General features: G+C 40.4%; 1 pseudogene; it reads left to right on the top strand.

The window, feature by feature from the left end:
- The first annotated feature begins 6,682 nt into the window (after nt 1-6,682).
- Nucleotides 6,683-7,347, top strand: LOC141572327 (large ribosomal subunit protein uL30 pseudogene; annotated as a pseudogene).
- The last annotated feature ends 5,927 nt before the right edge of the window (nt 7,348-13,274 follow it).

Genomic DNA, 13,274 nt, shown 5'->3' with positions numbered 1-13,274 from the left:
TGTGGCTTTGGAGTCAGATCTGAATTTCAACTCTGTTACTCTTTTATGAGTTACTCTTTTATGCTGGGTAAGCTATGAAACTTCTCCGATTCTTAGTTTCCTCATTTATAAAATGGGGATTAACACCTCTTGGCTGGATTGTGCATTGAATAAGAAAACATATAAAATAACCACTATAATTCTTGGCACAAATCCAGGTGCTGAATAACATGATCGTCATGTAGGGAGTTATGCAGGGTCTTTGCTCCCGCTCCCCACACAAGAACGCAGGACATGGTGAGGCCAAAAAGGAACACCCACGGTGCCATAGGTAGGGGAGTCATACCACTGTACTCTCACTGGCAGCTGGGTTGGAGACACAGGAAGCAGGAACCACCGAATCTGCAATCCACACTCCGCCACACTGCGCTCTGTGCACAGCCAGAATTCCTGGACACAGCCAGGGCTCTCAGGGCACTGCCACTCTCTCTGGGCACAGCCAGAATTCCTGGACTCAGCCAGGGCTTTCAGGGCACTGCCACTCTCTGGGCACAGCCCAACTTCCTGGGCAAAGCCAGGATTTTCACATATTCTTGACGGCGGCCGGTCGAGACAGAATAGTAAATATCCACCGGTTCCACTACATGGTGGTAAGTTCCTAAGCAAACAGTAAAGCGGTCCATTAAATTAGGAATGGAGGCCATTCCCCATAGTCCAGGGTCATTCGCCAGGGCTGTGCACTAGCCTCACAATGTGTGCCCTCCCCACAGGGTGAGGGTTCCAAGTCCTTCCCAACAAGGGGGTGAGGGCCTCAGCAAGCACTTCCCAGCCCACAGGTCTGCAATGACCTTCGCTGTCTGTGGCCTATGCTGGCTGGGGAAACATCCACGTCTTCCCACCCCTCCACAGGGGTCCAGCTTTCCAGCAGCTGCTCCTGCTGGTCTTCCTGAAACTGTGTTCATACACAGAAACTGCTCCACTGCCCTTCAGAGAGCTTTGGCTGGCGCCATACCCTGCTCGCTACGCCATTTGTCATGCAGGGTGGCCTGCGGGGTCCCTGGTCCCACTCCACACATAAGAACGCAGGACATGGTGAGGCCAAAAACCAATACTCACAGAGCCATAGATAGGGGAGTCGTACCATTATACTCTCGCTGGCGGCTGGGTTAGAGACACAGGAAGCAGGAGCCACACTGTCTGCAACCCACTGTCCACTTGTCTCTGCCGACCAACCTCACTTGCTAGCTGCAATCCGCTCTTGCTAGCTCAGCCACCATCTTCTTGCTAGCCCCCATTTTCTGCTAGTGTAGCCACAGCAGTTATATTAGTGGCCAATGGCTCACTGGTTACAGCTGACGGCCAACTAGCCACAGCTGATGGCCATCCAATCACAGTTGATGGCCATTTACTACCTGAGCCAGCACCTTTCCACGTGAGGCTGAGAGTCTGGAACTGCACTCCTGGCTCTGTCCCCAGAATGATGCTATTGATTGTTATTATTATTACGATGCCTCAGAAGAATTTAAAGTCACCCCCATATTATTCCAATTCTCCGTGGCCCTTAAGCATTCCAAAGAGAATTGGTTCATGTGGAAGAGAACCATGGTGAGGGTAGGATTCAAGCCATTTGATTCTGTGACGGGTCAGCCGCCACAAGTCGATCAGTACCTGAATGGGGGAGTGGGAATGAAATAAAAGACACACACAAATGCTAATGCGGCCGGTCTTCAGTCATGCTGAAGCCCTGAGTTAATTATCTCTAACCAATATATACAATTTGAGTACATGCAGTTAAACGAAGAAGATATGCATTATCTCAGTGAAAGTAAATCTTTCCAGCCTCAACCTTACTTTGACATAGAAGATACAAGGTCACTGAAACTCACAAAAGTAAATATCTCAAGGAGACAGAACCTACCAATTGTCCAGAAAGCCCTTAGTCTTCTGTGTCTGGGAACTGGCCGTTTTCACCACATTCCTCAGCAGCCGTTAGGCGCTTCTCAGATAAGGCAGAGACAATGTTATGGGGGCAGAAACCGAGCCAGTCTGCAAGGTTCAGGACTGCAAGAAACCATGGCTCCCCACATGATTCCATCTAAGAGAAGGGTTTAGAGGGTATATACTATTGTGGGAGGGGCTCAGCACTGGGGGACAGAGCTGGGATTACGCTGATCCCACAGTCCTACCCCTCCAAAGAAACCAATATACATACTGTATGGACCTTACATACCAGCAGCGCCCAGCAGCATCAGAAAGGACTTGCAGGAATCAGCCCAGGTCCCCTCCCCACTACCATTCACCTAAACAGCATCCCCCTCCTGGCTCTCTTCTCTGCGGTGAGTGTCTGCAAACATGGCCAGCAATTGTTCTCAGCAATTGTTCTTCATAACAGAATCACCTGAGGGGCTCTGAAAAATCCTTATACCCAGGCCTTCCCTCCAGAGCAATTAAACCAGGCTCTCTGGGGGTGGACCCAGGTACCGGTAGTTTTAAAACTCCCAGATGATTCCAATGTGCAGTCAAGGCTGAGAACTACTGGGGTTCTAGAGAGAACCTGAAGGGAGGGAAAGAGTTTGAAGAGACAGGGGACGGAGAGGGTACATGAAAAGCAGAACGCACTTCCCAGAATTACAGACTGGTTTAGTGAATGCAAAAAGTGGAAGAAACACATTTTGAATTATGTCTAGATTTGAACCTTTAACATTAACAACACTAGCTTTTAAACACCCAAATAGGACCACTTCAGTGTAACTTAGAATGACAGAAATAGTCTGGAATCTGGCCAAGGTATTACTAAGGGGCTCTAACGCAGGTGGGCAGGGGAAAAGCTATGGATTAAAACAAAACCTGTTTTAATTTCCATGAGTTGAGCTCCTTAATTAAGTCTTTCTATTATCGCCATATTGGCCATATCCAATATGGAGGGCCCTGGACAAGCGAAATGCGGGTGGAGGGAAAGGGATGGGAATGGGAAAAGACACTGAGGATGAAAATAAGCTTCTCCTATAGTACTGTAGATTTTAGTATGTGTGCTGCCGAAGCGAGCACTATAGTACTGTAGATTTAGTAGCTGAGATTTAGGGGTAATCACGAGAGCCATGCCTTCCCTTTCCTTTGCTTTGTTGAATCTTAAATACAGACACAATGCTAGTGATGCCATTCCAACACTATGGGAATTTCAGATGAGACATCTCAGGGAGCAGACTGAAGGTGCTAGGATGGCAACAGTCAGCAATGATGGTGAGTAGGAGAGACAGTCTGTCCCGGGGAGCTGTCTGATGATCTAGGAAGTGACATTCAGCTTTGGTGACTCTTCTTACTGGCTTTGGGAATGCTTCCTGCCGGTCCTGAGCCAGAGAGTGGCCTCAGATGTGCAACGGAGAGGGGAGTGGTGACTTCTCACAAGACGGTTATTGCAGCAATCAGAGTAGATCCACGTACTCATTCCGGCATTTTGGTTCTTTCTGGGTGGCCTGGCCATAGCATCAGAGAAAGTCAGTTAAGAGAATTTTTATTCTTTACAGCTTTTTTTCTCCCTCATAATAAAATATATGCTTTTGGCAAAAAAAGTGGAAATACAAAAAATGTAAAGGAAAACTCACCTCTAATTCCACTACCTGAGAAAAATCATTAACTACTATATATTTCTTCATGGACTTTTTCCACTTGGATATCTATAATATATGTGTTTTGAAATTTTTGGGATTATTCTGCTGTGCATACAGATGTTTTTTCCGTCCACTGTGGTTGAGTACTTACTTACAACCTCTATTTTTGGGGGATATTAGTAGAAGCCATATAGGCTTTATAAATGCTGTTTGTTTTTTATAATAGAATTTTATTTTTTATTTGAGTTCTTTATACATTTTTTTATCATAAACATAATCCCTACACAAAGTAAAAAAAACTCACAATATTACAAAACATGTAAAATAAAAATTAAATATCTCTCTCTCCCTTATCCCTCATCTTCCAAACCCTTTCCCAAGGGAAGGAGTTTTTACAAAATCTTGTTGTATAGATTAAATATTGTATTTTCCCTTAAGGCTATACTATGATAACTCCCCCAAATCATTAAATATTCTACAGAAAGATTATTTTCAAAGATCGCATGATATTGTGTATTATATATGTTTGTAATGTATCCATATTCCCCTATTTTTTAGCCACATATGTTGTTTCCAATTATTTGTTCTTACAAATAATGCTATAATGGACATCCTTGTAAATTTCTGATTTTTAGGGGAGGAATGACTGGATCACTTCAAAAATTTTATGACATTCAGCTTTTTGTAATTGAAGGCACTTTTTAATTTTTTAAATTTTTTAAAAAACTTTACTGCGGAATAATGGGCAACAGTGTGTTTTTCCACGATCCATCAGCTCCAAGTCAAGCTGTTGTTGTTTTTTCAATCTAGTTGTGGAAGATGCAGCTCAGCTCAAATTCAAGTCATTGTTTTCAATCTAGTTGTGGAGGGCGCAGCTCACTGGCCCTTGTGGGAATCAAACCAGTGACATTGGTGTTATGAGCACTGTGCTCTAACCAATTGAGCCAACCGGCTGCCCTGAAGGCATTTTTTTAAATAAAGAAGATTCCCATATAGTTCCTGCTCACTTTCCCCACACTTACAGCCTCCTCCGCTATCAATATTCGCAGTAGAGTGTTAACCTTGTTATAATCGATGAATCTACATTGACACATCATTATCACCAAAAGACCATGTTCATATTAGGGTTTACTCTTGGTGTCATGTATGCTGTGGATTTGGACAAATGTATAATGACCTGTACCCACCATTAGGGTACCATACAGCGTGGTTTCACTGCCCTAAAACACTGTGCTCTGCCTATTCATCACTCGCCTCAATCCTTGGCACCCACTGAATCTTTTTATTCTTTCTGCAGTTTTGCCTTTTCTAGAATGTCATAGAATTGGAATCATAGATATGTAGCCTTTTCAGATTGGTTTCTTTCACTTAGTGGTATCCATCTAAGGTTCCTTCATGTCTTTTCATGGCTTGATAACTCATTTCCTTTTAGCGTTAAATAGTATTCTATTGTATGCACCACAGTTTATCCGCTCAACTACTGAAAGACATCTTGGTCACTTCCAAGTCTGGGCAATTATAATTAGAGCTGCTATAAACATCCATGTGCAAGTTTTTATGTGGGCATAAGTTTTCAGCTCATTTGGGTAAATACTAAGGAACACAATTGCTGTATATTAGGGTAAGTGTATGTTTAGTTTTGTAAGAAACTGCCAAACTCTCTTCCAAAGTGGCTGTATCATTTTGCATATCCAATAGCAATGAATAAAAATTCCTGTTGCTCCACATTCTTGCAATATTTGGTGCTGTTGTTATTCTGGATTTTGGCTATTCTCATAGGTGTGTAGTGGTATCTCATTATTGTTTTAATTTTCAATTCCCTAATAACATATACGGATTATCGTTTGAAATGCTTATTTTCCATTTTTTTGTGTGTGAGCTGCCTTTTCAAACCTTTTGCCTTTTTTTAAATAGGGTTGTTCATTTTCTTATTGTTAAAGAAGTTACTTTTAAAGATTCATCAAACAGAACTCTTCATACCATATAACTTGAAATGCCCGGCTCTTGAAATTCAGCATAGAAGATTAATGTTAGCAATTTGCAAAGCACTGATTATTTGAATACAAGGGCCTCAAATGATTAATGATTGCAGCATTTTGAGACTATTGGAAAGACTATTGGATTAGCTTGCCTATGTGGAAGTTGCAAAGTAAAAAAAGATCAAGAATCAAAAACTAGAGAAACAGCATCTAAGAGATGAGTCAATGAGGAACCCGAATGACTTAGGGGAAATCATCAGAAGGGTAAGAAAAGAACCTGGAGGATATGGGACAATGTCTACTTGAGAAAGTTTGAAGAAAGAGAGAGTCAGCATTGCCAGAGGCTTGAAAAAGAGTAAGTGATGTCATAAAAATGGCGGCTTGAGGTGAGCCTCTGGAAATCTCCCCTGGAATTTACAACAAATCAAACAACTGTAACTCTACAAAGGACTCCCTGCACAGCAGACAGGCAAGACAAAGAGTCCCACTACTGAATTCACCTAAAGGTGGGCAAATTGCGCGAGCAGGGGAGGAGGGAATGGAGAAGTGCGGTGACGGAGCCACGCGGGCGCAGGACGCAGACCTAGCTCAGTGCTCGGAGCTCGCTGCTTCCCGGAACTACCGCAGCTGCGGGAGAGGGAAGAACTCAGACTGCTAGGGCTCCGCTTATGGCCCACAGGGCTGAGGGGGCAGCATATAACACGGCTGAACCCAACGCTCACGGCAGAGACCTCGGAGAAAAGACTGAGGGAAGAAGGCTGAAAATGGTGGTTTAAGCCCTCACTGCCGCACAGAACGGAAGTCTTAGGCACTGAGACTAGTCGCCCCCTCCCTACCCTCCCAGAACTCGCCCCACCCCCACCTGCCCAGTGCTAGAAGTGGAACAGTAGCGGTGTCAGATCAGAAGAACAGAATATTTCCAGTTCTGAAAACTGTGGTCCGAAGACACAGATTCACAGCTCAACTAATTCTGGCAAAGGGGAGGGAGCTGGGTTTTTCTTTTCCGGCCGGTACCACGGAGGGTGCAGAAGAGAAGAAGAAGGTTCCTGCATGCCACAAACCCTTAAGAAAAAGCGGAGGAATTTTGCAGAGCTGAAGATCAAGTGCCTGAGAAAGAAGTTTGCCCAAAAGATGCTTCGAAAGGTGAGAAGGAAGCTTATCTATGAAAAAAGTGAAGTACTACCACAAAGAATACAGGCAGATGTACAGGACTGAGATTGGGATGGTGAGGATGGCAAGAAAAGCCGGCAACTTCTATGTACCTGCAGAACCCAAATTGGCATTTGTCATCAGGATCAGAGGCATCAATGGCATGAACCCAAGGATCCAAAAGATGCTGCAGCTTCTTCCCCTTCACCAGTTCTTCAATGGCACCTTTGTCAAGCTCAACAAGGCTTCCATTAACATGCTGAGGATTGTGGAGCCATACATCGCATGGGGGTACCCAAACCTGAAATCAGTAAATGAATTGATCTACAAGCGTGGTTATGGTAAAATCAACAAACAGCAAATTGCCCTGACAGATAACACATTGATTGCTCGATCTCTTGGTAAATATGGCATCATCTGCATGGAGGATCTGAATCATGAGATCTACACTGTTGGAAAATGCTTCAAAGAAGAAAACAACTTCCTGTGGTCCTTCAAATTGTCTTCTCCACGAGGTAGAATGAAGAAAAAGACCACCCACTTTGTAGAAGGGGGAGATGCTGGCAACAGGGGAGACCAGATCAGCAGGCTGATTAGGAGGATGAACTAAGGTATCTACAATGGGTATTTTTGTAATCTGGTCAGTTAATAAAATAAACAAACAGCAATTGTTTTCAAATTGAAAAAAAAAAAAAAAAACCAGGGGAGGGAGCTGTGGAAGCGGGACCAGCTGTGTTGGTGGTCTCCGCCATTGCTCTGGGCCACCTCTCACAACCCACCCCGCCCCTGTGCCCACCTATCTGTGCGGATCCCTGCAGGAGTAAACAGAACTGCTGAAACACACGGGCTCTGAATCTGGTGCAGGAGGAGCTTTGGAACTTCAAAAGCTCTCCACATCCCCACAGGGATGCGGTACCCTATGTCCCAAGTGAACTGTTCACAGAGGAGAAGCCTGCCTTCCAAGGAATCGCCCCATGGTGTGAGAAGCTGGAATAGTGCAGAGAAAACATAACACTATAGTGTGTGAGAGAAAAAAGGGCTGCAGTCAGAGAGAAAAATAAAACATTCTACCAACACGTATGGGAAAACAAAAGAAAAACCTCTTCCTATCAACCTGTTGTAGAACCCACTCCAGTAGATGTCTAGGAAGAGAAATAATAAATCATTAATTGCCATGAATAACCAAGGCAACAAGATAGCTCAGAAAGAAAATGAAAAGTCTCCAGAAAATGAACTTAAAGATAGGGAAATATGTGACTTAAATGACAGAGAATTCAAGATTACAGTTCTGAAAAAACTCAATGAGATGCAAGAAAACAGAGAAAGGCAGTTTAATGAACTCAGAAACACAATCAAAGAACAACATGAACATTTTACCAAAGAGATTGAAATTTTTAAAAAGAACCAAATGGAATTTCTGGACATCAAGAACTCAATAGAAGAAATGAAGAATGAAATAGCCAGCTTAGGTAGTAGAGTTGACCAGATGGAGGAAAGAATCAGTGACATCGAAGACAGAAACCTGGAAATGATCCGGATGGAAGAAGAAAGAGCCTCGAGACTTAAAAGAAATGAAAGAACTCTACAAGAAGTTTCTGACTCCATCAGAAAGAGCAATATAAGAATAATGGGCATACCAGAAGGAGAAGAAAGAGAGAAGGGAACAGAGAGTATATTCAAACAAATAGTTGATGAGAGCCCTAAAGACTCCACCAAAAAGCTGTTAGAAACAATCAACAAATACAGTAAAGTGGCTGGCTACAAAATCAACATACAAAAGTCCATTGCATTCCTATATACTAACAATGAAATCTCAGAAAAAGAAATAGAAAAAGCAATTACTTTTGCAATTGCAGCAAAAAGAATAAAATACCTAGGAATAAACTTAACCAAGTATGTGAAAAATGTGTATGCTGAAAACTACAAGACATTTTTAAAAGAAATCTAAGAAGACACAAAGATATGAAAGACATTCCATGACTCGTGGATTAGAAGAATCAACATAGTTAAAATGGCCGTATTACCCAAAGCAATATACAGATTTAATGCAATCCCCATCAAAATCCCAATGGCATTTTTTAAAGAAATAGAACAAAAAAATCATCAGATTTGTTTGGAACCACAAAATACCCCGAATATCCAAAGCAATCTTAAGAAAAAAGAACAATGCTGGAGGTATTGCACTCCCTGACTTTAGCTTGTACTACAGGGCAACAATAATCAAAACAGCATGGTATTGGCAGAAAAACAGACACGTAAACCATTGGAATAGAATTCAGAACTCAGAAATAAAACCATATATATATATATATATATGGGCACATAATTTTTTTCTTTTTTTTTTTTTCAGATTTTTTTAAAATTAGTTTCAGGTGCACAAGACAAAGTAATACTTAAACGTTTATCTTTTATATCCTTCACACTGTGTGAACCCCCTCCCCCATCCACTATCCCTCTGACATCACACAGAGCCATTTTCTCTATTCCTAATGCTGTACTCCGCTTCTTGTAAATATATACATACACACACACACACACACACACACACACACACACACACATATATACACATATACATACAAACTTGTAGTTGACATTCATTATTGTTCAGCTTCAGTTTCAGGTGTACAATGCAGTGATCAGGCATCTACATCATCCCTGAGGTGGTCTCCCTAATGAGACAAGTGTCCATTGGATACCCTACAAAATCTTTACAACATTATTGATTACATTCCCCAAATTAATTTTCAGAACCCCATGGCCATCTTGTGGTTACTGACTGTTTTCTAATCTCCTCACTTTCCCCCTTATCCCCACACCCCTCCCATCTAGCAACCCTCAGTTTTTCCTCTATGTCTCCAAAACTGTTTCTGATTAATTCATTCACTTATTCTTTTCTTTAGATTCCACATATAAGTGAGATCATATGGTATTTGTCTTTCACTGTCTGACTTATTTCACTTAACATAATGTTCTCTAGGTCCATCCATGTTGTTGCAAATGATAAGATTTCTTTCTTCTTTATGGCTGCGTAATACTCCACGGTATAAATGTACCACAGTTTCTTAATCCAGTCATCTACTGATGGGCATTTCGGTTATTTCCATGTCTTGGCTATTGTGTATAGTGCTGCAATGAACATAAGAGTGCATAAAGTTTTTTGAATTAGTTTTGGATTTCTCCAGATAGATACCTAGGAGTGGAATTGCTGGATTATAAGGTAGTTCCATTTTCAGATTTTTGAGATACCTCCATACTGTTTTCCATAGTGGCTGCACCGATCTGCAATCCCACCAACAGTGCACAAGTGTTCCCTTTTCTCCACATCCTCACCAGCACTTGTTGTTTGTTGATTTATTGATGATAGCCATTTTGACTGGGGTGAGGTGGTATCTCATTGTGGTTTTTATTTGCATTTCTCTAATGATTAGTGAGTTTGAGGGTTTTTTCATATGTCTGTTTGCCATCTGTATGTCCTTTTTAGAAAAATGTCTCTTCATGTCCTCTGCCCATTTTTTAATTGGGTTGTTTGTTTTTTTTGGAGTTGAGTGAATTTTTTTATAAATTTGTGATATTAACTCCTTATCAGATATACCATTGGCAAATATATTTTCCCATTCAGTAGGGTCCCTTTTTGTTTTATTGATGGTTTCCTTTGCTGTGAAAAACCTTTTAGTTTGATGTAATCCCACATGTTTATTTTTTCTCTTACTTCCCTTGCGCGAGGGGATATATCAGTAAAAATCTTACTCCAGGTAATGTCTGTGAAGTTTTTTCCTATATTTTCCTCTAGGAATTTTATGGTTGCAGATCTTACATTTAAGTCTTTAAGCCATTTTGAATTTATTTTTGTATATGGTGTGAGGAAGTTGTCCAGCCTTATTTTTTTGCATCTGTCTGTCCAGGTTTCCCAGCACCATTTATTGAATAGACTGTCTTTACCCCACCGTATATTCTTGCTTCCATTGTCATAGATTAAATGGCCATATAGGCATGGATTTATTTCTGGACTCTCTATTCTGTTCCATTGATCTATGTGTCTGTTTTTCTGTCAGTACCATGCTGTTTTGATTACTGTAGCCTTGTAGTATAATTTCATGTCAGGTATTGTTATACCTCTGACTTTGTTCTTATTTCTCAAGATTGCTGAGGCTATCCAGGGTTTTCATGGTCCCATATAAATTTTAGGATTATATGTTCTATTTCTGTGAAAAACGTCGTTGGTTGTTTGATAGGAATTGCGTTGCATATGTATATTGCCTTAGGCAGTATGGACATTTTAACTATGTTAATTCTTCCTATCCATGAACATGGTATGTGTTTCCATCTATTTGTATCTTCTTTCATTTCTTTCTTCAGTGTCTTATAATTTTCTGAGTACAGATCTTTTACTACTTTGGTTAAATTTATTCCCAGGTATTTTATAGTCTTTGGAGCAATTGTAAATGGGATTGCTTTTTTAATTTCTCCTTCTGATGTTTTAGTATTGGTATATACAAATGCAACTGATTTCTGAATATTAATTTTGTATCCTGCTACTTTATTAAATTCATCTATCATCTCTAATAGTTTCTTGGTGGAGTCTTTAGGGTTCTCTATATATAGTATCATGTCATCTGCATAAAATGACAATTTTACTTCCTCCTTACGGATTTGGATGCCTTTTATTTCTTTTTCTTTTCTGATTGCTGTGGCTAGAACTTCCAGCACTATGTTGAATAGAAGTGGAGAAAGTGGGCAAACTTGCCTTGTTCCTGATCTTAAGGGGAATGGTTTTAGCTTTTCCCCATTGAGTATGATGTTAGCTATGGGTTTATCATATATGGACTTTATTATGTTGAGATATGATCCCTCTATTCCCACTTTCTTAAGGGTTTTTGTCATAAATGGCTGCTGTATTTTATCAAATGCTTTTTCTGCATCTATCGATATGATCATGTGATTTTTACTTTTCATTTTGTTAATGTGGTATATCACATTAATTGATTTGCAGCTGTTGAACCACCCTTACATACCAGGGATGAATCCCACTTGATCATGGTGTATGATCTTTTTAATGTATTGCTGAATTCTGTTCGCTATTATTTTGTTGAGGATTTTTGCATGTATGTTCATTAGAGATATCGGACTGTAGTTTTCTTTTTTTGTGGTGTCTTTGTCTGATTTTGGGATCAGGGTGACAGTGGCTTCGTAAAAAGTGTTTGGGAGCCTTCCCTCCTTCTGGATTTTTTGGAATAGCTTGAGAGGAATAGGTGATAATTCTTTTTTGAACGTTTTGTAAAATTCACCTGTAAAGCCATCTGGTCCAGGGCTTTTGTTTGTTGGGAGATTGTTGATTCCTGATTCAATTTCCCTGGTGGTAATCAGTCTTCAGGTTTTCTGTTTCTTCTTGAGTTAGACTTGGAAGGTTGTTCGCCTCTAGAAAATTGTCCATTTCTTCCAGATTGTCAAATTTGTTGGCATATAGTTGCTCATAGTAATTTCTTAAATTTTTTGTATTTCTGCGGTGTTTCTTGTCACTTCTCCTCCTTCATTTCTGATTTTATTAATTTGGGTCTTCTCTCTGTCTCTTTTTTAATGAGTCTGGCTAAAGGTTTGTCGATTTTGTTTATCTTCTCTAAGAATCAACTCTTGGATTCATTGATCTTTTGTATTGTTTTTCTGGTTTCTATTTCATTTATTTCTGCTCTTATTTTTATTATCTCCTTCCTTGTACTCCCTTTAGACTTATCTTGCTGTTCTTTTTCCAGATCCCTTAAGTGTGAAGATAAACTGTTGATTAGTGATGTTTCTTGTTTCTTTAGGTAGGCCTGCAATGCTATAAATTTCCCTCTTAAGACTGCTTTTGCAGCATCGCACAGATTTTGGGTCATCGTGTTTTCATTTTCGTTTGTCTCGAGATGTCTTTTGATTTCTTCCTTGATCTCCTGCTTGATCCATTCATTATTTAGTAACATGTTATTCAACCTCCATGAATTGGTGTGTCTTCCAGTTTTTTTTCCTGTAGTTCATTTCTAATTTCATAGCACTGTGGTCAGAGAAGACAATTGGTATGATTTCAATTTTCTTAAATTTATCAAGACTTGTTTTGTGGCCTAACATATCGTCTATCTTGGAAAATGTTCCATGTGCGCTTGAGAAGAATGTGTATTCTGCAGCTTTGGGGTGAAATGCTCTGAAAATATCGGTTAAATCCAAGTGGTCCAATGTGTCATTTAAGGCTGTTGTTTCCATATTGATTTTCTGTCTGGAAAACCTGTCCCTTTTTGTCAGAGGTGTGTTGAAGTCCCCTGCTATGATAGTGTTACTGTTGATCTCTGTCTTTATGTCAGTCAATATCTGTTTTGTGTATGTAGGTGCTCCTATGTTGTGTGCATAGATGTTTACTAGGGTTATGTCCTCTTGTCAGATCGATCCCTTTATTATTATATAGTGCCCATCTTTGTCTTTTAATATGTTCTTCATTTTAAAGTCTATTTTGTCAGATATAAGTATTGCAACTCCAGCTTTTTTCTCATTTCCATTTGCATGAAATATCTTACTCCAACCCTTCACTTTC

Source organism: Rhinolophus sinicus, chromosome 17 (assembly GCF_057876585.1).
Source record: "Rhinolophus sinicus isolate RSI-liver-muscle chromosome 17, RSI-T2T, whole genome shotgun sequence".
NCBI lineage: Eukaryota > Metazoa > Chordata > Mammalia > Chiroptera > Rhinolophidae > Rhinolophus > Rhinolophus sinicus.
This window is presented reverse-complemented; position numbering and strand designations above follow the sequence as displayed.